At 46.8% G+C, this 25,924-nt stretch overlaps 1 long non-coding RNA gene across 1 annotated transcript; it reads left to right on the forward strand.

Annotated features, from left to right (window-relative positions):
• Positions 1–517: 517 nt before the first annotated feature.
• Positions 518–15,792, forward strand: LOC117065833. The gene is made up of 3 exons (XR_004430057.1): positions 518–1,235; positions 13,908–14,049; positions 14,596–15,792. It is a non-coding gene; the product is annotated as an uncharacterized LOC117065833 (long non-coding RNA).
• The last annotated feature ends 10,132 nt before the right edge of the window (positions 15,793–25,924 follow it).

Genomic DNA, 25,924 nt, shown 5'->3' on the forward strand with positions numbered 1-25,924 from the left:
GCCAGAAAGGAAGCATACAAAAATATCCCTATCTATTTTTGTAAAGACAAGGTCTCACTATGTTGCCTAGGCTGGTCTTGAACTCTGGGCCTCAAGTGATCCTTCTGCCTCAGCCTCCCAAAGTGCTGGAATTATAGGCATACGCCACCACCTGTGGCTGGGTTTCTCTGTCAACTGGCAAAATAGAACCTTCCTGGCCGGGCGCGGTGGCTCAAGCCTGTAATCCCAGCACTTTGGGAGGCCGAGACGGGCGGATCACGAGGTCAGGAGATCGAGACCATCCTGGCTAACACGGTGAAACCCCGACTCTACTAAAAATACAAAAAAAAACTAGCCGGGCGAGGTGGCGGGCGCCTGTAGTCCCAGCTACTCGGGAGGCTGAGGCAGGAGAATGACGTAAACCTGGGAGGCGGAACTTGCAGCAAGCTGAGATCTGGCCACTGCATTCCAGTCCGGGCGACAGAGCGAGACTCCGCCTCAAAAAAAAAAAAAAAAAAAAAAAAGAACCTTCCTTGGAGTTAGCAAGTAGGAGATCAGGGAGTTTCTCACTAATGATGGTGTAATTCAACAAAGGATCCCTTTTCGGGTCATCAGCTTAGTGTCAGTTCCTGGTTCTATCTGACTCATTGCAGTAGTGGGAGGTTTCAAACACTTGAAGTCGGGAGAGTTTACATCAATTTCACATATTACAAACAACAACAACAGCTCACAGCGCTAGCGAGGCATCCCATTCTACTTATCTTTACAACCTAACAAGAGCAGGAATAGTCAACAGAAATATTCTTCTCTGCTACGAACAGATTGAAATAAATCCCTGAGTTCCTGATAAAATGGAAAATAACACCTTTCCATAGGTGTGGAATCACCAATGACATCAGAACAAAAATTATTGCTAGGTACCAAGGAGAAAATGTCTTGAGGACAAGATGTGAATAGCAAGTTCAGAAGAAGGGAAGTCAAAAAAGAAAAAAAAAAAAAAAAAAGCAGCCCCCTGGGCGACCTAGTGAGACTTAAAAAAAAAAGGAGATGAAGGAAGATTATCATGATGCTACCTCTAAGTTTCTATAGCAGGCTCCATAGAGCTCAAAATACTTTAAAGACGTATTTTTATTCTGAAGTAGCAGGAAGGAAATATCAGCAGCGTTTACAGATGGTGAAACTGAAGCATCACATCATTGGGGGATGCCTAGTTCTCCCTGCAGCATCTGGTAGCTGCGCAGGACGGTGCCCGGAGAGTGAGTTTCTGTCTTTCCTAGGAGCTTACCAACTCAGTCATCAGAAGGTTTCCCCAATCCAAATATATTTTATTTTAATGTAAAAATAGAATATATTGTCTGGGCACAGTGGCTCACGCCTGTAATCCCAACACTTTGGGAAGATTACGAGGTCAGGAGATGGAGACCATCCTGGCTAACACGGTGAAACCCCGTCTCTACTAAAAATATAAAACATAGCTGGACGCTGTGGTGGGCGCCTGTAGTCCCAGCTACTCAGGAGGCTGAGGCAGGAGAATGGTGTGAACCCAAGAGGCGGAGCTTGCAGTGAGCCAAGATCGTACCACTGCACCCCAGCCTGGGCAACAGTGCGAGACTCTGTCTCAAAAAAACAAAACAAAAAAATATGTTAATAATGATATTACAATTTCTATCAGAAATCTCAAGGCTATTGAGAACCAGGATTAGTCTACTGATTACAATAAGAGAAGGGGCTGGGCACAGTGGCTCATGCCTGTAATTCCAGCACTTTGGGAGGCTGAGGTGGGAGGATTACTTGAGCCCAGGAGTTTGAGACCAGCTTCAGCAACATAGTGAGACCCCATCTGTATAAAACATAAGTGAATTAATAAATAAATAAAATAAGAGAGGGGACAAAGAGATGTGGTCATTTGATCAGTATATTGGTTTTCTAGGGCTGCTGTAACAATGACCATAAAGTGGGTTGCAGTAAACAACAGAAATGTATTTTCTCACAATTCTGGAGGCTAGAAATCCAAAATCAAGGTGTTGGCTGGGCCAGGCTCCCTGTGAAGCCTCCAGGAGAGAATCCTTCCTTGCCTTTTCCAGCGTCTGGAGGCTGCCTGCAATTCTTGGTGTTCCTTGGGTTGTACATATATCACTCCAATTTCTGTCTCATTTGCCACACGGCACTCTCCCTGTATGTCTGTGTCTGTATCAGTGTTCAAATTTTTCTCCCCTTATAAAGGTACCAGTCATTGAACTAGTGTTCCAGTAAAACCTCCTCTTAACTTCTTTAGATCTACAAAGGATCTATTTCCAAGTAAAATCACGTTCATAGGTACCAGGGATCAGGACTTGAGCAAATCTTTAAGGGGACATGATTCAATCAGCAACAATCAGTTTGAAAACAAGATATTACTACCTAGTGGTAAATACACTTAAAACTACCAAAGGCCATGACTCTCCCCCCAAAAATGGAGATAGCATCATATTTACTGTTGAAATAGCCTGGAATGTCTTTCTCAGTAAGCTCTCTCTAGATGTTCTTCCCACCTCTAAGACTCATGATTCTATGACTTGAAACTTACCATGTCACAGACTGTCTCTCTATATGCAGTTTTTCCATTACAACATTTTCACATCCCCATCCTTGAAGCTGGTAACAGCGTTTTTTTGTTTTTGTTTTTGTTTTTTTTAGAGGAAACTTGTCCTGAAATGGAGTGTTTTGTTCTAAACAGTTCATGTATTCTTTAGAAGGAAAGGAGAGGGATGTTCACAGACGGAAAAACATATATTAAGAATAATCAACATATTTGAGCTTCCATTCTGCTTAAGACTGTGGTAGACACCATCAGTCTGTTTAATACACGTGACCGTGTCCATTTAGGGGCATGGAAAATGAGGGGCGGGGCACAAAAGGAACTTGCCAAGGTCTCACGGACCGTAAGAGGGTAAAGGGTAAGCTACAGACAGATGCACCCTACTTCTGACCCCAAGAGCAACAAAACTAGGACAGGTGAAAAGAGTAGAGAGGATGGGATGAGAAAGGCCAGGAACAGAAGCTTCCTTCTTTTCTTTTGTACCAAGCAGCTGTTTGTTCAGGAGCCACTGTTTCCCGTTTGTGCAGTGCTGCTTCTGCACCTCAGCAAATTTTTGACCTACCAACAGAACCAGAATAAGCCACTCACACAACACCCGACAACAGGGACCCATTGTCATGGAAGTCAGGTGGCTGAGAGCTAAGCATTATTCCCCTGATCTGTTTCTGTCACGGGCGTTGTTTGGAGGTTGGATGAAATCATGAAATGTAAGCATTCTTTCTGAGCCTGGAAGCAGCCCAACACAATTCAATGATTCATTCCTGACCCCAGCTACCTCCTTTGACCCCAAATATTCTTTCTCCACCCTCTCCTACAAAAGCATTTATTCACTCAACAACTGCTGTGTGCTAGTTTTAACAATCTGACAACTCAAAGAGGTAGACATCAGCTCTCTCTCTTTTTTTTTTTTTGAGACAGAGTCTCGCTCTGTTGCCCAGGCTGGGGTGCAGTGGCCGGATCCCAGCTCACTGCAAGCTCCACCTCCCGGGTTTAGGCCATTCTCCTGCCTCAGCCTCCAGAGTAGCTGGGACTACAGGCGCCCGCCACCTCGCCCGGCTAGTTTTTTGGATTTTTTAGTAGAGACGGGGTTTCACCGTGTTAGCCAGGATGGTCTCCATCTCCTGACCTCGTGATCCGCCCTTCTCGGCCTCCCAAAGTGCTGGGATTACAGGCTTGAGCCACCGCACCTGGTCTTTTTTTTTTTTTTTTTTTTTTTGAGACGAAGTCTAGCTCTGTCGCCCAGGCTGGAGTTGGAGTAGCAGTGGCTCAATCTTGGCTCACTACAACCTCCACCTCCAGGGTTCAAGCGATTCTTCTGCCTCAGCCTCCTGAGTAGCTCGGATTACAGGCATGCGCCACCACGTCCGGCTAATTTTTTGTATTTTTAGTAGAGACAGAGTTTCACCATGTTGACCAGGCTGGTCTCGAACTCCTGACCTCGTGATTCACCCACCTCAGCCTCCCAAAGTACTGGGATTACAGGCGTGAGCCACCGCACCCGGCTTTTTTTTTTTTCTTTAGAATTGCGAAACCATAGAGAGACAAGTCAAAATAACTCCTGAAGATTGTCTCTTAATGCAAGAGAAATACAAATAACCAGATTTCTTCTTTCTCTTTGGACTTAAAAATGAAATCTCATGTGATTTATCTTTGCAATTCCAAGAAAATATTTAATGTTTTATTTTCTCCTTTTTACCATACTTTACTTTACTCTCTTGCTTTCTGCTGTTCTGAATTATTTTATTGCCTTCTTTGTTCTTAGAATTTTCCTTTGCCCCCATTTTTCCCCCTCTTCTTCAGTTTCCTAATTGTCCCAGCTATTTCACTCTCTCTTTCTTTCTTTTTTTTTTTTTTTTGAGACGGAGTCTCGCTCTGTCGCCCAGGCTGGAGTGCAGTGGCCAGATCTCAGCTCACTGCAAGCTCCGCCTCCCGGGTTCACGCCATTCTCCTGCCTCAGCCTCCCGAGTAGCTGGGACTACAGGCGCCCGCCACCTCGCCTGGCTAGCTTTTTGTATTTTTTAGTAGAGACGGGGTTTCACCGTGTTAGCTAGGATGGTCTCGATCTCCTGACCTTGTGATCTGCCCGTCTCAGCCTCCCAAAGTGCTGGGATTACAGGCTTGAGCCACCGCACCCAGCCCACTCTCTCTTTCTTATGGTTCTCTCTAGAATCATAAAAGTGTAGAAATTTAATATGAAAAGGGACTTTCAGTTAGTTTAGCAGCACCATTTTACAGATGAAGAGCTAAGGTTTAGGGAATTTGTTCAAAGTATTCCAGTTAATTTGTTCAAAGTATTCCAGTTAATTTGTGGGAGGACCTGGCACTGGAACCCAAGTGTCCTGGTTACCTGAATACAGCTCCAATTCCTTCTTTATATCTAATGCCACCTTCATATAAGATATCTTCATATCCCTGCCATACTTGCTGATCTCTTGTGCTGCATATTAATGTCAAATCGTAGGCTCCGGGCCATCAAGTATGGATTTATTTATTTATTTTTATTTTTGAGACAGGGTCTCTGTTGCCCAGGCTGGAGTGCAGTGGTGTGATCTTGGCTCACTGCAAGTATAGAGTTAGTTATTCTGGTGCTTAAAAGGTTTGAGGTGTCATTTTTCTGAGTAGATGGCAGACGATTTCATGAAATCTGTGAAATGCAGCTTCCTTATTTAATTTTATGAAAAAGAGAAATACAAAGAACAAAAGGGGAAATTTTGATACAGTTTTACCAGTAGTAAAAGTGGTAATTCTTGAGAAAGAAAGAGGAAGTGAAATTGTACAACTCAAAAATATGCTCATGGTATACTCATAAGATTTCAGTCAGTAGCACAATCTAATAATAAAACACTTGGGTCATAGGTCAAACAAGTAATTACAGTCTGATGTTTTAACTAATTAGAGTGGAAGCAAATTTTATACAATGTTGTGTCCCCACAATCCCAACAGTTCTTGATGCATCCCAAGTGCTCCGTGCACTTTGTCTAATAAATGTTGACTGACATAAATATGTGGTCTAGAGAAAGTTAAATTAGAAGATCGACTCAACTCTGGATTCAGGGTTCTTTTAATGCCAATATTCTAATTCTAATTTTGAAAAGCAGCACAAGAATATTACCAGTTAGAAAGAAAGAATCCAGCCAGGTGCGGTAGCTCATGCCTATTATCCCAGCACTTTGGGAGGCCGAGGCGGGTGGATCACCTGAGGTCAGGAGTTCAAGACCAGCCTGGCCAACATGGTGAAATCCTATCTGTACCAAAATACAAAAATTAGCTGGGTGTTGTGGCATGTGCCTGTAGTCCCAGCTACTCGGGAGGCTGAGTGAGGCAGGAGAATTGCTTGAGCCAGGGAGGTGGAGGTTGCAGTGAGCCATGATTGCGCCACTGCACTTCAGCCTGGGTGACAGAGAGAGACACTGTCTAAAAAAAAAAAAAACAGGTTAACACAGTAAATATCGTGTTATGCATATTTTCCCATAATTTAAAAAAAAGAAAAAAGCAAGGTAGGGAAAATGTGTATAGTTTTGAGTAAGGAGGGAGATAAATCTAGATATATTATTACTTATATATTACAAAGAAAAATAGATTTAAATTTTAAATTGTTAACTATAGTGGAAAAGAGACAACAGGGTAGAAAACACAGGGATATAAGCTAGACTTATTTGAATATACCTTGCTTTGTAGATTAGATTTTGAAATTGTGTAGATATTTTATATAATTACAGAATAAAATAAAGAGAGAGACACTCTCTAAAAAAAAAAAAAAGGTTAACACAGTAAATATCATGTTATGCATATTTTCCCATAATTAAAAAAAAGAAAAAAGCAAGGTAGGGAAAATGTGTATAGTTTTCTATAAATGGCAATCTCAAAAAGAGAAGAAAATGGCAATCTCAAAAAGAGAAGAAGAGGAACTATATCTCCTCTATCTCTTTCTTTCTCTATTCCAGCAACCTTACAGACCACTATTCCAGATGATAGTGGTACAAGCTAGAAGGGGGCTGCCTGACCCCTATGGACTTCATGTGAGCCAAGAAATAAACTTGCATTGTGTTAAGCCACTGAAACATTGCAGAAGCTAGGAGAGATTGGTTTTCGTTGTTGTTGTTTTGTTTTGTTTTGTTTTGAGACAGGGTCTCGCTCTGTCGTCTAGGCTGGAGTGCAGAGGCACGATCGTGGCTCACTGCAAATTCTGCCTCCTGGCTCAAGCAATCCTCCCATCTCAGCTTCCCAAGTAGCTGGGACTAAAGGCACACGCCACCATGCTCAGCTAATTTTTGTACTTTTTGTAGAGATGGGATTTCACCATGTTGCCCAGGCTGGTCTCAACTCCTGAGCTCAAGTGATCTGCCCACCTTGGCCTCCCAAAGGGCCAGGATTACAGGCACGAGCCACCACGCCTGGTCTAGGGTATATTATTTGGACCAAATACCAAGTAATGCAGGTGAAGCACTTGGCCCTGACTCATGCTAGGCAGTCAGTACAAATGCAGCCAAGCCTCGGGTCAGCCCCAGAACCAAGAATGAGAACCACTCAGACGCCCTGTCAGAGTCACATCTCTTCCCCTCTTGGAACATCTGTTTCTTTATTTTCTCATGTAGAGATCAGTTTTCTCTGCTTCTCTCTTCACATGATAAACAGAAGGTAACTATCCCATAATCCATAAATTAATTTTTCCTCCACTCAATCCAAGTAAGTTCAGGTATTGGCTGTCTCTCAGGCTAATTCCCTAAAGTCTCAATCCCCTCAAGAGAAAATATTACTACTTTAGCTTGAATTAAGTGTGTGCTTGTGGCCCCATAATATGGTCACTGGAGGAGGGTCTTGCCGCCCTCCAGCCCCTGCTGTGAGTGGGGTAGGCAGTCACCCAAAAGCAGTCACTGGCAGGCTCCACAGGCCTTCCCTCCAAGATGACTCTGTTGGTTGGGATATGGGTTCAGAGACCCCAAATAATAACGGTATCAACAGATAAAGCAGTTCTTGTTTCCTTTCTTGAACAGCTGTATGTAGGCAGCTTAGAGCTCATATGGTAGTTGTCGTGGATTGAATAGGATCTCCCAAAAATTCATATCCACCCAGAATCTCAGAATGCAACTTTACTTGGTAACAGGGCCCCTACAGATGTAATTAGTTAAGGATTTGGAGATGAACTCATCCTGAACTTAGGGTGGACCCTAAATCCAACGACTGGTGTCTTTATAAGGAAAGGAGAGGACGTAGAGGAACACACACACAAAAAAAGGTCATGTGAAGATGGGGGCAGAGATTACAGTGATGCTGCCATAAGGCAAGGAACACCTGGGACCACCAGAAGCTGGAAGAGGCAGGAAGGATTCTTCCCTGGAGCCTTCAGAGGGAGCATGGCCCTGCTGACACCTTGATTTCAGACTTCCAACCTTCAGGACTATGAGAGAATAACTTTATATTGTTTCAAGCCGCCTAGCTTGTGATTGTTATGGTGACTGTAGAACACTGATATAATGGTTTTGGGGGGCATCTGGGATCAGGCTACTTCCAGCTTCCTTTCCACTATCCCTACAAGTTGGCTCTCATCCGCATAATCCAAGATAGATCTCCAGGCTTCATATCCATCAAGCATTGGGATGGGAAGGGGAAAGAAGGAGCTCACTCCCTCCCTTTGAGGACACATCTTGAGTAGCACCCCACACTTCCGCTTACCTCCCACAGCCAAGCCCAGACGCAAGGAAGGATGGGAAACACAGTCTACTTTCTAGAGACAGAGTCTTACTCTGATGCCCAGGCTGGAGTGTAGTGGCAACATCATAGCCCACTGCAGCCTCAAACTCCTAGGCTCAAGCAATCCTCCCACCTCAGCCTCCCGAGTAGCGGGCCTGGCTAAATAAAGAAATTGTTTGTAGAGATGGGGTTTCACTACATTGCCCAGGCTGATCTTGAACTTCTGATCTTCCCACCTCAGCCTCCCAAACTGCTGGGATTATAGTCATAAGCCATTGCACGTTCAGCCAAACTGCTACTTTTTTAAAGCAGTGATTTGCCTTAGGATAGTTAATATGGTAGTGGAATATAAAATGCCCTTTTTCATAAAATGGAAATGTTAATTCTTATTTGATATGGTTGTTGGGAGGATGTAATGAGATAATAATGCCTGGCTCACAGAAGGCACTCAGTAAACAACAGTTATCGTTGAAGGTGAGAAAGGCTGGGGTACATCAATCAATTCATTCATGTATCCAGCAAACGTTTGATGAGAGCACACACTCAGTGTTGAAGGGTCTAGGGAGTCACTCCCACTACCCCCACTCTAAGAGTCACACCAATAGAATATATGTCCAAGGATCTCTAGCCAAGCAGGAAACAGAAAACCAACCTTGTCACAAAGCTCTAGTAAAAACTGGATTTGAACATGGCTTAAACCTAGACCTAAGGGAGACATAATCCTCCTTTTCCACTGAACTGAACAGAGGAAGATTCACAGGGCAGGAGTCACTGGACCTACCCATCCAGTCATAGTGGAGAAGTTGGAAGAAAGAGAATGATAGATCCTCGCTTCTTCTGCCACAGAGGTGGTCCTGCCAAGGGGTGCTAACCCCACAGAAGCATTATATCTGAGCTCAGGCAAAGTAAGAAGGGTGAGACCTGCGGTCTGGCCTTTAAGACCAGTTACCCACCAATGAGACTGGCCCAATCAGATCTTCAACCTCTCACCTGGGAGGAAGCAACTAAAGGAAAGGAGAAGGATGATGGAAGTGTTTCCTCAAAATGTTCTTCCAAATAGGAAGAGAAGCAGAAATCTTCTCCACATCCAGGGTCTAAAGAGGAACTAAACTTCTATCTGGTTCTCTTTAAGCTACCAGCTATTTGGAAGTTGGGGAGGGTGTTCACGGCTTGAAGAGAAGGATATACAAAGACATGGAACCACAAAAGATCATGGCAAGTCCAGAAAAGGGTCAGTAGTTTATTTTGTCTGAAGCATAGCCATTGTGTGGAGGAAACAACAGGAGAAGTGTCTAAGCAGCCAGGCAGGTGCAAGACGATTTGTCAAGACTGATTAATTTGAAGAAAGGTGGCTATCAGAAAGTAACAGGAAACATCATATTTATCCATGAAATGCCAGGAGCATTCTCTTTAAGTCAAGGAACACAAGGATATTTGTTATTCCTGATATTATTCAGCATTTTTGCTAGACACTGCAATAGCACAATAAAAAGAATAAGAGAGGCTGGGCACAGTCACTCACACCTGTAATCCCAGCACTTTGGGAGGCCATGGCAGGTGGATTACTTGAGGCCAGGAGTTCAAGACCAGCCTGGCCAACATGGTGAAACCCCGTCTCTACTAAAAATACAAAAAATTAGCCAGTCATGGTGGTGAGCACCTGTAATCCCAGCTACTCGGGAGGCTGAAGCAGGAGATCACTTGAACCTGAGAGATAGAGGTTGCAGTGAGTTGAGATAGCACCACTGCACTCCAGCCTGGGTGACAGAGTGAGACTCTGTCTAAAAAAGAAAAGAAAAGAAAAGAAAAAAATAGGAGGTGCAACATAGGATAAATTAATTTATAATTAATCATAATATAGATATGATTGTCTACCTCTTGCCATCTTACAGAAGCAGCTAGATTGGACCTTATTTTAATCTACTAGGGTGACCATAACAAAATATCATAGACTGGGGGGTTTACACAACAGGAATTTATTTTCTCACAGTTCTGGAACCTGAAAGTCCAAGATCAAAGTTCAGCAGGTTTGGTTCCTCCTGAAGCCTCGTTCCTTGGCTTGCAGACAGTCTGTTCTCCGTGTGGGGTACGTTCCTGGTGTTCATTCCTCTGGTTGCATTAGCTTAGGACCCCATCCTATGATCTCATTTAACTTTAATTACTTCTTTTTTTAAAAAAGAGTACACCAGACTAGCCTGACCAACATGGAGAAACCCTGTCTCTACTAAAAACACAAAATTAGCCGGGCGTGGTGGCACATGCCTGTAATCCCAGCTACTTGGAAGGCTGAGGCAGGAGAATCCCTCGAACCCGGGAGATGGAGGTTACAGTGAGCCTAGATCGTGCCGCCGCACTCCAGCCTGGGCAAAAAGAGCGAAACTCCGTCTAAAAAAACAAAAAAAAATACGCTGGGCGCGGCGGCTCACTCCTGTAATCCCAGCACTTTGGGAGGCCGAGGCGAGCGGATTAGGAGGTCAGGAGATCCAGACGAGGAACGGAGAAAGAGACAGAGACACAAGTCAAGCAAGCATCTGAAACCTCTCTCTCCAGTCTTCCTACTTCTTGAAGACAGAGCAGGCTTTTTACTCAAACAGTGGTCTTCAGATACTGTTCTTTAGACTCACCTGGGGGAACTTTAGGCGCGGTGGCTCAAGCCTGTAATCCCAGCACTTTGGGAGGCCGAGACGGGTGGATCGCGAGGTCAGGAGATCGAGACCATCCTGGCTAACACGGCGAAACCCCGTCTCTACTAAAAAATAGAAAAAACTAGCCGGGCGAGGTGGCGGGCGCCTGTAGTCCCAGCTACTCGAGAGGCTGAGGCAGGAGAATGGCGTAAACCCGGGAGGCGGAGCTTGCAGTGAGCTGAGATCCGGCCACTGCACTCCAGCCAGGGCGACTGCGAGACTCCGTCTCAAAAAAAAAAAAAAAAAAAAAAAAAAAGAAATTTGTCAATATCTGGGCCCCTCCTGTAGAGTTTTTATTTAACGGGTCTGGGGTAAATGTGGGCTTGTTTTGTTACAAGTATATTGTTTCTATGCACCTTGTTAAAGTGTACAATTGAGTAGTTTTTAGTATATTCACAAAGTTGGGCAACTATCACCACTATCTAATTCCAGAACATCTTCATCACCGCAAAAAGAAACCCATCAGATTCCTTCCCATTGCCCCCAACTCCCAGCTCCTGGCAACCACCAAACTTCTTTATTTTCTTTCCTTTTTCCTTCCTTCCTTCCTTTCTTTCTTTTCTTTGCTTGACGGAGTTTCACTCTTGCTGCCTAGGCTGAAGTGCAATGGAGCAATCTCGGCTCACCACAACCTCTGCCTCCCGGGTTCGAGCAATTCTCCTGGCTCAGCCTCCTGAGTAGCTGGGATTATAGGCATGCGCCACCAGGCCCGGCTAATTTTTGTATTTTTAGTAGACGGGGTTTCTCCATGTTGGTTAGGCTGGTCTCGAACTCCCGACCTCAGGTGATCCACCCGCCTCCACCTTCAAAGTACTGGGATTACAGGTGTGAGCCACCATGTCCATCCGCTACTTTCTTTCTCTAGGGAGATGCTCCTGCTGGGCATTTCAAATGATTGGAATCATACAGTATGTGGCCTTTTGTGCCTGGCTTCCTTCATGGGTTTATGTATTTTTTTGAAATCTCACTGATTGTACAGCCAGAGTTAAGAACCATCCCTGCTAACAGAAGTCCCTTTGTGGAAACAATAAAACTTGCAAAGGCTTCCCTCTGAACCTCACCTAGGATCAATCCACAGCAGAGTCCCCACAGCTCACGCAGAAAAAGCTGGGAAAGGGCTCTGATTGGCCCAGCTTGGGTCACATGCTCAACCCTTGACCAATCACAGTGCTTAAGAAATAATCGTGTGATTCCCTCCCATGGGCTCTAGCCTAAGGAAAATGGGGGACTTGACAGTCAAGGACTTTCAGTAGATCCAATTTAGAAACTTGTACAGGAAGTTTGTTTTATTTTTTTCAGGTCCCTTTTCTGGGCAAGCAAGGCAGCTTAAACTACTAAGGAAAACCGATTAACCTTAAGATCTTCATGTTACATGTCTGACAAAATGATGCTGCAGAAAAAAAGATACTCTACCAATTTATAGGAAATACAAAAGGCTGGGGATCTTGTTAAATGATACCATGGGGATTCAATGGACAAAATCCAGACTGTGGGAAACTCTCCAGAAGAGACAATATATTTGTTTTTTGTTTGTTTGTTTTGTTTTAATTTCGGTAAATAAACTGCAAGGAAAAGAAAAAGAGCTAGAAAGAGAAACTAAAATTGGAAGACATTTAAAGCTACAGCAACCAATCACAATCTATAGGTATTAAATTAGATCCTAATTTTTCATAAATGTGTTACATTTGTGAGATAATTAGAAACCTGATTATGAGATATTTAATGATTATATTAAGGAATTATTGTTCATTCTTTCAGATATGGTAATAGTATTTTTTAAATCTTTGTTTATTTGTTTTTTGAGATAGGGTCTCTATCACCCAGGCCAGAGTGTAGTGGCGCAGTCTCAACTCACTGCAACCTCCACCTCCCAGGCTCAAGCGATTCTTGTGCCTCAGTCTCCTAAGTACCTGGCACTACAGGTGTATGCCACTGTGCCCAGCTAATTTTTTGTAGTTTTAGTAGAGATGGGGTTTTGCCATGTTGTCCTGGCTGGTCTTGAACTCCCGACCTCAGGCAATCTGCCTGCCTTGGCCTCCCAAAGTGCTAGGATTACAGGTGTGAGCCACCTCACCTGGCCAAAATCTTAATCTTTTAGAAATCCGTACTGAAATATTTATGAATGAAATGATAGGTTGTATGGGATGTGATTCAAAATATGATGTGAGAGGGAGTGGATTAGGATAGGGATGGAGTAGGCCTGGTTCGGGTTGACGGTTGTTGGGATTGGGAGGATGGGAACACAGGAACATTATAATATTCTGTCTTCTTTAATGAATGTTCAACACTCCGCATAATAGTTCGGGTATGGTGGCTCAAGCCTGTAATCCCAGCACTTGGGAGGCTGTGGTGGGGGAATGGTTTGAGCCCAGGAATTCAAGACCAGCCCAGGCAACATGGCAAAACCCCATGTATACAAAAACAAAAATTAGGCCAGGCATGGTGGCCCAGTTGCTTAGAAGGCCAAGGCGAGAGGATTACTTGAGCTCAGAAGGTTGAGGCTGCAGTGAGCAGTGTTCACACTACTGTACTCCAGCCTGGGCAGTAGAGTGAGACCCTGTCTCAAAAAAAAAAAAAAAAAAAAAAAAACCTGCACAATAAAAATGTTAAAAGTAACAAAAGAGGGCACGGTGGCTCGTGCCTGTAATCCCAGAACTTTGGGAGGCCGAGGCAGGTGGATCACCTGAGGTGGGGAGTTCAAGACCAGCGTGATCAACATGGAGAAACCCCATCTCTACTAAAAATACAAAATTAGCCTGGCATGGTGACGCATGCCTGTAATCCCAGCTCCTCGGGAGGCTGAGGCAGGAGTATTGCTTGAACCTGGGAGGCGGAGGTTGCAGTGAGCCAAGATCACGCCACCGCACTCCAGCCTGGGCAGCAAGAGCAAAACTCCATCTCAAAAAAAAAAAAAAAAGTAACATATGTATGTATTTATATTGAAACTGTCCTGCCTCTATTTTTTTTTTTTATAGTGGTTTGAGTCTGTGTATATATGAAAGTACTAAAACCGACGGGAGTGGCGGCCCATCTCGAGCAGCCGCTGTGAAGACACCAGCTGCAGTAGCAGAGGCACAGCCCTGGCTGTGCGCTCCACAGAGCCGGCGCCAAGAACAGGTGGGAGCCCTGCACTCCTAGGCACAGCTGCAGCTGCCCAGCCGCAGCTGCAGACCCAGGAACCCTTGCCCTCTCGGGGACCCAGGAAGACCCCCTGCCCCTGAAGGCTCGGAAGCACCTGCTCCCCCTGCCTGGTTTCTCCCCACTCCTGGTGTCTGCTCTGATTCAGAGCAAAGTTGTGGCCAAGCCCATGTGCTGTTGAAACCTAGCTGGGTGTGAATGCACTTGGGGTGGAGCTGACAAACCAGTCCCCTGGCACCTCGGCCCCCTCCAGACTTTGGACACCAAAGATCATGGGAGGGAGGCCAAGCGGGTGGTGAGGGTGGCTCGGCATGGGTCTTCAGGAAACCCTCAGCATGAACAGCCTGAGTGTGGTGGGTGACATGTAGATGGTGGCAGGAGGCAGACAGGCTTCTGGGCGGAAAGAGGTGGGTCCCCAGTGAAGCCCCACCTTCAAGCCAGGGAGAGCCTAAATCATGGGGGCTGGGTGGTCAGTTCTGGGTGCAGTCTGCAGCCTGAAGTGAGAACTTATGGTGCTTTTTTCAGGCCCGCTCATGGCCACCGATGGACCAATCAGCACACACTTTCTCCCTTCTGAAGCCCATAAAAAACCTCAACTCAACCAGACTCTCAGAGATTTTGGGATGACCTGCTGCAGATAGGAGCTAACTCCTCTGGGTCTCCTCTCCACTGAGGGCTGCAGACATTGGGACGACCTGCCTGCAGATAGGAGCTACCTGCTCTGGGACTCCTCTCTGCTGAGGGCTACAGACCAACGTTGGGACTACCAGCTGCCGGAAGGAGCTACCTGCTTCGGTCTCCTTGACTCGTCAGAATGACCTGCCTGTGAATAGGAGCTAGCCACTTGGGTCTCCTGAGAGCTGTTCTGTCACTCAATGAAGCTCCTCTCCACCTCACTCACCCTCTAGTTGTCTGTGTACCTCATTCTTCCTAGATGCATGACAAGAACTCGGGACCTGCCGAATGGTGGGACCGGAAGAACTGTAACACAAACAGGGCTGAAACACAACCCCCTGGCTCACCACATTGCAGGCAACAAGAAGAGAAGAGCTCTGGCCCTTCGGGGACCTCAGACCTAGGGGCTCTCCATGCCAGGGCTGCGACAGCTCTTTGGGGCTCTGCAGTTCCTGGCATCTCCAGGTTTGCAGGTGCCACCACATTACCCTCATTCAGACATGGGCGCCTGCAGCAGAAGCCACATGCAGTACATCTGGTCCAGCCACAGCTTTTCATGGAGCCATCACCTGTGGTGGCACCTGGAGCTGCTTGTCCCACCATAGCAGCCAGCATTCCTGGCTGTGCACAGTGGCCAGACCCCATGCTTGCTCGCCCACACACCCACCACTCCACGCCTGGCTTGCCCTTGGCAGGTGTGGGACCCGACACAGCCTACCGGGCCAAGTGGATGGGATGAGCCCAGTGGGCAGGAGCAATATTCAGGCAGAAGGCGCTGCTGGCCACAGAGGTTTTCCATCTGGAAAAATGACACCCCAAGGATCCTGTGACAAAACTACATTTCTTTTAAAAAGGAGGAAGGAGGCAGGAAAATAGCCCTCTGGCCATGGGGAGAGTAACTCAGTGGGGGTTACTGGATTGGGTGGTTGGAAGACTGTAAGTGAAGAGTCCGTTTAGGAGAATGACTCCAAGAATGATGGTGGTGGCAGGAAGGAAAAAGAAAAGATGGAAGCTCCGAAAGTAGAACACTGGATATTTGATATATGAAGGGATTATTGTTGATTTTTTTTTTTTTTTTTTTTGAGCAAAAGAGTTTTGCTCTTGTTGCCCAGGCTGGAGTGCAGTGGCACAATCTCGGCTCACTGAAACCTCTGCCTCCCAGGTTCAAGTGATTCTCCTGCCTCAGCCTCGCAAGTAGCTGGGATTACAGGCACACACCACCATGCCCAGCTAATTTTTTGTATTTGAGATGGGGTTTCACCATGTGGTCAGGCTGGTCTCAAACTCCTGACCTCTGGTGATCCACCCACCTCAGCCTCCCAAAGTGCTGGGATTACAGGTGTGATCCACTGCACCTGGCCTGTCAATTCTTTCATGTTTGGTGTTTAGTTGGGTTTAGAGTGAAGGAAAGAAGGTATTAAGCATGATGCTGTTTCTGGCCTAGGCAAGTGGGTGGCACCATCTCCTGAAGTAGGAAACATCAGGGAGAAGAAGGTAGAAGGGGGATGGAGTGCCACTGTGCATACAGTGACTTTGAGATACCTGTGGGACGTCTAGGTGGAGCTGTCCAGCTGGATGAGGTCTGGGATGAGGTCGTGCACATACAGAAAGTCGGAACGGATTCGTATAGAGCAGGTGACCAAGGCCATGTGGAAGAGGCAGATGGCCTGGAGAGGGACTAGAAAGGACTCTGGAAAGGAAAGGAAAATCCAGACCAAGGGATGGTCAGCTTTGAAAGCACAAGCAGAGAAAGAGGAGCCCACAACATAGGCTGGAAAGAAATAGCCAAAATACAAGAGGAAAACTAAAGATGGTAAATCTCTTGGGAGTTACAGGGAAGGGGGCAGGAAAAGGGTCAACAGCTCCAGAAGCCACTGAACATTCATACACAGGAAGAAAGGAATACTGTCCATCGGATTCAACAACAACGACACTGTTTATGACCTCAGTGAAAGCAGTTTCCGGGTTGCTGAGCACATAGGCCAATGCCCTGGGTGGAGGCGTGAATGGAAGGCATACAAAGCTGCTTCTCGTGGCCTGCTCTCCCCCCCACCTCTAAGGGAGGCTGTCCTGTCCACCATCCTGTGGCCCTAAAGAGTCACATCGTGTAATCTGAGGCCAGTGACCTATGACTTGTCTCCTCACTTGGAGAAATTACCAGGCTAATTAGGTTCCATCTCTTGAGCATCTGCTGATGGTAGGAGCTGGGCTAAAGATCCTGAAGTTGACTGAAGCTGGAGTGGTCATTACGGGATGGTGCCAGATGGGTAAGTAGAGAGTGGGGGAAATGGCAGAGATGGTCAGAGAGAAGCAGACACGCAGACACACACACACACACACACATACACAGATGAGGAAGGAGAGGGCAGGGTAGAGAGGAGGAGGAGCCCATCCTGACGAGTTCGCAGCCTCTGTTCCAGGTTTCCATGAGGCCAGCTATCATTCAGCGTCTTGGATAAGAGGTCTGGGGTGAGGATGAGAAGATACAGAAAGTCGGAACGGATTTGTGTAGAGCAGGTGACTGAGGCCATGTGGTAGAGGGAGACAGCCTGGAGAGGGGCTAGAAAGGACTCTGGAAAAGAAAGGGAAATCCAGACCCAGAGGATCTATTGCTAGATTTGCACCTGGTTGCCAGTGTGTCCCTACAGGAAGAAGCTCCCTAGAGCCAGCCAGATGGGTCTCTATTCCAAAGGAACTAGAACAGAACAGGAAGTGAGGAGGTAGAGGGAACAGAACAGGAAGTGAGGAGGTAGAGGGAACAGAACAGGAAGTGAGGAGGTAGAGGCAGTGAGTGTGGATAACTCCTTTAAGAAGTTTAATTTTGCAGGGAGGAGAGAGATGGGGCAACAACAGGATAGAGTGGTGAGAACAACTTAAAGATATATAGAAATATAGATAGATAGATAGATAGATAGATATGGTTTTTTTGGTTTGTTTGTTTGTTTTTTGAGATGGAGCCTCACTCTGTCATCCAGGCTGGGGTGCAGTGGCGCAATCTCGGCTCACTGCAACCTCTGCCTCCCGGGTTCAAGTGATTCTCCTGCCTCAGCCTCGTGAGTAGCTGGGACTACAGGTGCCCACCACCATGTCTTGCTAAGTTTTCTATTTTTAGTAGAGACAGGGTTTCATCACATTGGTCAGACTGGTCTTGAACTCCTGACCTCGTGATCCACCTACCTCAGCCTCCCAAAGTGCTGGGAATCCAGGTGTGAGCGAGCCACCACGCCAGGCCTATTAACTTAAAGATATATTTATGTTGCTTGGGATAAATCAAGAGGAGAAGTTAGACACACAACAGAGCTGGGACAACTGAAAAATCAAGGTCTCAGAAGAGTGGATGGTGGGATCGTCTTCGAACAGAGACTGTGAGCCCCATGTCATTGACATCAATGCATTGGGCCCTTGGCCTCCCCAGGACAGGGTGGGTCTCCTCTCAGAGGCCTCTTCTTTTCTTACCTCCCTGGAATGTGAGGAGGCACAGTGACTGCCGCCCTGTCTTCATCAACCCTGCCTTTCTAATCAGGCTGCTAGCACCTTGGGTTGGATGCCTGATATTTCACTTCAAATGCCTCCCAGACTTGCTAAGTCACGTCCAGGAGGCATTGACAGCTGTGTGTGATCACTTGTGCTGGGACTCTTGAGCAGCACCCAGCTCTAATACAGAGCTTCAAAGGTGGAGCTGGTTATATTCTGGCTGTGTCTTCACCTCGTAAGGTGTACGACAGCCCCTCGTAACCTGACAGGCATATTTCTCATTCTTTTTTTTTTTTTTTTTGAGATGGAGTCTCACTCTGTTGCCCAGGCTGGGGTGCAGTGGCGTGATCTCGGCTCACTGCAAGCTCCGCCTCCCAGGTTCACGCCATTCTCCTACCTTAGCCTCTAAGGTAGGAGAACTACAGGAGCCAACCACCACACCCAGCTAATTTTTTGTATTTTTAGTAGAGACGGGGTTTCACCGTGTTAGCCAGGACGGTCTTGATCGGACCTCGTGATCCGCCCGCCTCGGCCTCCCAAAGTGCTGGGATTACAGGCATGAGCCACCACGCCCAGCCAAAGCCACCACACCTGGCCATTTCTCATTACTTCTTTGCAAACACTGTATGCCCTAGCTGCTCCAGACAGCTCACGGTAGAACGGCTCCCCATTCCTTTTCAGTCTGCCCTACTAAAGATCCCTGAGCAATTTGCGGGGAAGGACTGAGTCTTGTTCGTCAAGGTACATCGAACTCCTAGCACAGTGCCAGGTATAGAGTAGCATTCAGTAATACCTGTGGGATACAATTTTCCCTGAATGCACGTCATGCTTTCGCACCTGCAGGCTTTTGTTCATGATGTTCCTGCTCCCCAGAAGATCCTCTTCCCATTTCAGACTCTTAACTAGATTCTCCTAATCTACTGTCTCTCTCTCCCCCCTCCAGCACCCGATTACTCTTCATCTTTTTAGCCTATTGTGCTCTGTCCTGAGTTACCCCAGCATACTGTATTCAAACTGCTGGTTTATTCGATTCACTGCCCTTACCCCCTTGCCCCTATTAGGTCTGAAGACAATGGAAAGGTTTTACCCATCTTTATATTCCAGTCTGAAACTCACTGTGTTTCTTTTTCTTTTTCTTTTTTATTTTTTGAGACAGGGTCTCACTCTATGACCCAGGCTGTGGAGTGCAGTGGCACAATCATGGCTCACTGCTGCAGCCTCGAACTCCTGGGCTCAAGTGATCCTCCTACCTCAGCCTTCCAAGTAGGTGGGACTACAGGCATGCACCATCATGCCCAGCTTTTTTATTTTGTATTTTCAGGGGAGACAAGGTCGCACCGTGCTTCCCAGGTTGGTCTCCTAGGCTCAAATGACCCTCCCACTTTGCCCTCCCAAAGTACTGGGATTACAGGCATGAGCCACTGCGCCCGGCCTACTCTGTTTCTTAGCAGCAATTAGAATAATGTCTGCTGTATAGTAGGTATCAATATACCTGTGTAATCCACGTAGGACAGGCTTCTCTTCTGTGTCCTGGAGTACTTCTTGCTAAAATACAGCAGGGAGAGATGGGACAGGAATTAAATATTCAGTCTCACTCTCAATTTTGAAACTGCCTCAGACCATAGGACTCTGTAAGTTTAGTGACACCTGGTGGCACCTCCATGGCAGGGGTGGAGGACTACAGCTCTGCTGGAGACACTCACCCAGTTGATCAGAAAGTGCTTACCACCCGTTTGGCCACCTTACTAGTCCCCACTGACTGCTAAAGAGGCCACAACATACTTGCTATGGGAAAGGGGTCCCCAAGAGAGTGTTCTTGGATCTCTCACAAGAAAGAATTCAGGGTGAGTCTGCAGGGTAAAGTGAAAGCAAGTTTATTAAGAAAGTAAAGGAATATAAGAATGGCTAGTGTGGTCAGGCACAATGGCTCATGCCTGTAATTCCAGCACTTTGGGAGGCCAAGGCGGGGCGGATCATGAGGTCAGGAGTTCGAGACCAGCCTGACCAACATGGTGAAACCCCATCTCTACTAAAAATACAAAAATAAGCCGGGTGTGGTGGCGTACGCCTGTAATCCCAGCTACTCAGGAGGCTGAGGCAGAAGAATCGCTTGAACCCAGGAGGCAGAGATTGCAGTGAGCCGAGATCGCGCCACTGCACTCCAGCCTGTGTGACAGAGCTGATTTGTCTCAAAACAAAACAAAACAAAACAAATCCTGGGCATGGTGGCTCACATCTGTAATCCCAGCACTTTGGGAAGCCGAGGCGGGTGGATCACCTGAGGTCAGGAGTTCAAGACCAGCCTGACAAGTATGGTGAAACCCTGTCTCTACTAAAAATACCAAAGTTAGCCGGGCATGGTGGCGCGCACCTGTAGTCCCAGCTACTCAGAAGGCTGAGGCAGGAGAATGGCGTGAACCTGGGAGGCAGAGCTTGCAGTGAGCTGAGATCGCACCACTGCACTCCAGCCTGGGCGACAGAGTGAGATTCCATCTCAAAAAAAGAAAAAAAAGAAAGAAAAAAAAATTAGCTACAGCAAAGACAGAGCAACCCCAAGGGCTGCTGCTTGCCCGTTTTTATGGTTATTTCTTGATGATATGCTAAACAAGCAGTGGACTATTCATGCCTCCCCTTTTGAGACCAAATAGGGTAATTTCCTGATGTTGCCATGGCATTTGCAAACTGTCACGGTGCTGGTGGGAGCATAGCAGTGAGGTCACTCTCATTGCCATCTTGGTTTCGGTGGGTTTTGGCTGGCTGCTCTACTGCAGGCTGTTTTATCAGCAAGGTCTCTGTGACCTGTATCTTGTGTTGACCTCCCGTCTCATCCTGTGACTTAGAATGCCTAACCTTCTGGGAATGCAGCCGAGTAGGTTTCAGCCTCATTTTACCCAGCTCATGTTCAAGGTGGAGTTGCTCTGGTTCACATGCCTGATAGACTGGAGGTACAGGTAGATCTCACAGAGCAGCCAGTACAGTCTGGATGAAGGAACAAAGGAAACGACGCAGTTCCCTTGTACCATTCATGCTGAAGGGGTCTTACAGAATTAGGCCTCCAGAAAGAGGGGCACACAAAGACCCTCCCCTTCTCTCCATTTCTCCATCTGCCCTCAATACCCCTCTTCCTGCCAACCCCTTTCCCGCAACTAGACCCGATACCTTTCTCTTTTCCTCCAGATACTTCTCTTCACAGTTTACCGTTACCCTAACCTTGTTTTTTTCCTGCTTAGTCCAGCATTTCCTCAGAAATGTGTCTTGACATCTCCCACTATGATTGTGGATTTGTCTATTTCTCTTTTTACTTCTGTCAACTTTGTTATGTATTTTAAAGCTTTGTTCTTTATTAGGTGCTGCACATCATGTGTGAAAAATGATAGATATCATTTGAGGCCCTAGATGATAGTAAGATTTGTTTTTGCTTGTGGCAAAAAGGCAGCTGGGGTCTGGGCAGACACCCTTAATCCAGTGGTTTTCAACCACAGGTGATTTTCCCCGCCATGGGACATTTGGCAATGTCTGGAGAAAATCTGGTTGTCAGAATTTGAGGAAGGGGAGCTGCTACTGGCATCCAGTGGTTAAAGGCCAGAAATGCTAAACATTGCATCGGATGGTCCACCGATCATGTCAATATCAGTGTCAATAGCACTGAGGTTGAGAAAGCTTGCACTAATCCAATTATCGGAGGCGTTTGAACCAGAGTAACTCCATCCTGAGTAGGGGCTGCGTAAAATAAGGCTGAGACCTGCTGGGCTGCATTCCTAGAAGGTTAGGCATTCTGAGTCACGGGATGAGATAGGAGGTCAGCAGAAGATACAGGTCATAAAGACCTTGCTAATAAACCAGGTTGCAGTAAAGAAGCCAGCGAAAACCCACGAAGGCCAAGATAGCAACAAGAGTGACCGACCTCTGCTTGTCCTCACTGCCACACTCCCACTTGCGCCATGACAGTTTACAAATGCCATGACATCATCAGGAAGTTACCCTATATGGTCTCAAAAGGGGAGGCATGAATAATCCACCCCTTGTTTAGCATATCATCAAGAAATAACCATAAAAATGGGCAACGGGCAGCCCTCGGGGCTGCTCTGCCTATGTGGTAGCCATTCTTTTATTCCTTTACCTTCCTAGTAAACTTGCTTTCACTTTATTCTATGGACTCACCCTGAATTCTTTCTTGCTCCAGATCCAAGAAACTTCTCTTGTGGTCTGGATCAGGACCCCTTTCCTGTAACACAATCAAACGTTAAGCCAATGGGAAGCTGGGTTTCAGTTTTTGTGAGAGTTTCTCTATGTTCATTCCTATTCCTTCTAAAGAGTGAGGCCCTTTGGAAGTTGAAAGCTGGCGACGACTACTTGAGCTCTTCCTTCCTTAGCATGAGACTGCTGGGCGCTTCTCTGCCTCATGAAATAGGCAAATGCCTCAAAATTCAAAGCTCTGCTAACCCTTCTTTCCAGGACCTTGACCCTCAACCCCGCACCCCCTTGGTGGCTCACCTTCAAATATGTCTTGTTTGTTTTGCCAGCTTTTCTAGCTGCTCTGGATAGGAGAGCTGATCTGCCAATCTGCCTTTAGGGGAAACAGCAAGAGATTGCCTCTCAGTCTTTTCTTGAAGCTTTCAAATGCAGGCTTTAGGCCTATTGTGATGCTAACACTCTCTCCTCCGCCCTTACTTTGCCCATTCTGCATAGAGTGGGCAGCTCTAGTCCCCCAAGCGTGGAAGAAGTTGGGTACTCCTGTTTCTGATCATTACTACCACCAGGAAGAGCTATGGGGTGAGAAGGGGGTGGATTTCTCCCTAGTTATGTAAGAAACAAGCAGGTCTCACCCTTCATTTTTCCTTTCTCATACAAGGTAAAATGCTGCAGTCTCATACGAGGAAGCATATTTTTCCCGCTAACGTTATTTTGATCCTGCGCCTTAGGAAAGAATAAGCCTGGCATTAAAGAGCGGGGAGCGTTCACCTTCCCCCCACCCCAAAGTCTGGCTTACAGTGCTGGAAAACCAAGCAAGTGGTGACTGGGCCGGATCACAAATGGATGCGGTCAGCTCCCGTTATTAGGATAGAATTCTAATCAGATTGTGGATCCGATTACTTCTGACTCATAAATCTCCCTCCTTCAGAAAACAGGGATGTCTCATTTACTGGAGGAATGACAGTGTGAATGGAGGCATGGTTGCGTTCTCACCAGCTGAGATAAACGCCGACCAGACCCGCACAGACATCCTGTGCTCGCTTCCTTTACTTGGTTTTCAGATGAGGCCTTGGTGTATCACTGGTTTTGTAAGGAATACGAAATAATGACAGAAGTGATTCTTCAGGTGAGTCATTTTATTATAAAATGGAGCCCACAGTCAGGAACTGCTCCCTGAGAGGGCAGGACAGGATTTCCCTGCGCGGGGAGTGAAAGCAGAAGGCGTAGTCACGATGCGCCCCCTACTGGTCAGTGAGGAGAAATCCCTCACCTCAGGTTTCTTTTCTTTTTTTTTTTTGAGACGGAGTCTCGCTCTGTCGCCCAAGCTGGAGTGCAGTGGCCAGATCTCAGCTCACTGCAAGCTCCGCCTCCCGGGTTCACGCCATTCTCCTGCCACAGCCTCCCGAGTAGCTGGGACTACAGGCGCCCGCCACCGCGCCCGGCTAGTTTTTTGTACTTTTTTTAGTAGAGACGGGGTTTCACTGTGTTAGCCAGAATGGTCTACGATCTCCTGACCTTGTGATCCGCCCGCCTCGGCCTCCCAAAGTGCTGGGATTACAGGCTTGAGCCACCGCGCCCGGCCAAATTAGTGCGGATGAGTCCTAAATTAAGAACCTCAGACCCGGCCGGGAGCGGTGGCTCACGCCTGTAATCCCAGCACCTCGGAAGGCCGAGGCGGGCGGATCACGAGGTCGGGAGATCGACACCAGCCTGGCTACCAGCCTGGCTAACACGCTGAAACCCTGTCCCGAAACCCTGTCTCTACTAAATAGCCGGGCGTGGCGGCGGGCACCTGTGGTCCCAGCTACTCGGGAGCCTGAGGCAGGAGAATGGCGTGAACCCGGGAGGCGGAGCTTGCAGTGAGCCGAGATTGTGCCACTGCACTCCAGCCTGGAACCTCAGACTTGAGGCGGGGCGCGGCGGGGCACAGTGGCTCACACCTGTAGCCCCAGCACTTTGGGAGGCCGAGGCGGGTGGATCACTTGAGGCCAGGAGTTTGAGACCAGCCTGGCCAACATGGTTAAAACCCCGTCTCTGGTAAAATAACAAAAATTAGCTGGGTGTGGTGGTGCATGCCTGTTAATTCCAGCTACTTGGGAGGCTGAGGCAGGGGAATCGCTTGAACCCGGGAGGCGGAGGTTATGGTGAGCCGAGATGGCGCCAGTGCACTCCAAAGAATCACAGAACTGGCCGGGCGCGGTGGCTCACGCCTGTAATCCCAGCACTTTGGGAGGCCGAGGTGGGCGGATCACGAGGTCAGGAGGTGTAGACCAGCCTGACCAACATGGCAAAACCCCCCTCTCTACCAAAAAATAAAAATAAGAAAATTAGCTGGGTGTGGTGGTGTCCAACTACTGGGGATGCTGAGGCAGGAGAATTGCTTGAACCGGGGAGGCCAACAGAGGTTGCAGTGAGCCTAAATCATGCCACTGCACTCCAGACTGGGTGACAGAGAGAAACCTTGTCTCAAGAAAAGAAGAAAAAGAAAAGAAAATGTACTGAGAATCCCAGAACTGAAGTGGAATTCCATGAATCCAATGGAATTACATTAAATTCCATGAGCTGGAATCCAATTCCATGAATGAAATTTCATGAATCCAACGGGATTCATGGAATTGCTAACACACAGTGAGATACTAAGGAGGCTAAGATGAAGAGCCCCTGTCTCAGGACTCCAGGGCCTCATTTCACAGCCACAATCTGCCAAGGTCAGAGGTAGCCTTAACTTGTACTGTACTCATAAATCAATCTCCCTGGAGATTTCAAACTTTCAAATTGCTTTGGTAAAGCCTTAACTCCTTCCAACCTGAGGAATTCGATTGAAAAAAAAAGCCTTAGCTCTAAAGAAAGATTTTGAGTTTCTCATTCCAGTGGACCACAAAAAAAAAAAAAAAAATCGCATCTGTGCAAAATCAACCATTTACATTTTATACTGATCAATAAGTAATTCTTGGGCCTTGTGCTTGTTTGTAAACACATGCCTTCTCTCTTTCATTCTAACCTGAAACTTCATCCTTATCTATTCTTGCAATGATTATTAAAAGTAATTTTATTTTAAAACAATATATTTTCTTTTGTTAATTCTTAGTTTTTTTTTTTTTTTTTCTTTTCTATAGACAGAGCCTATGTCGCCCAGGCTGGAGTGCAGTGGGGCGATCTCGGCTCACTGCAACCTCTCCTTCCTGGGTTCAAGCTAGTCTCCTGTCTCAGCCTCCCAAGTAGCCGGGATTACAGGCATGCGCCCCGAAGCCAGGCTATTTTTTGTTTGTTTGTTTTTTTGTATTTTTAGTAGAGATGGGGTTTAGCCGTGTTGGCCAAGTTGGTCTCAAACTCCTGACCTCAAGTGATCCACCTGCCTCGGCCTCCCAAAATGCTGGGATTACAGGCGTGAGCCACCATGCCCAGACTCTTTTGTTAATTAATTTAATTTTTAATTTTTTTTTTTTTTTTTTTTTTTTTTGAGGCGGAGTCTCGCTCTGTCACCCAGGCTAGAGTGCTGGAGTGCAGTGGC

This window comes from Trachypithecus francoisi, unplaced genomic scaffold, assembly GCF_009764315.1.
Source record: "Trachypithecus francoisi isolate TF-2019V2 unplaced genomic scaffold, Tfra_2.0 Contig01579, whole genome shotgun sequence".
Taxonomy (NCBI): domain Eukaryota; kingdom Metazoa; phylum Chordata; class Mammalia; order Primates; family Cercopithecidae; genus Trachypithecus; species Trachypithecus francoisi.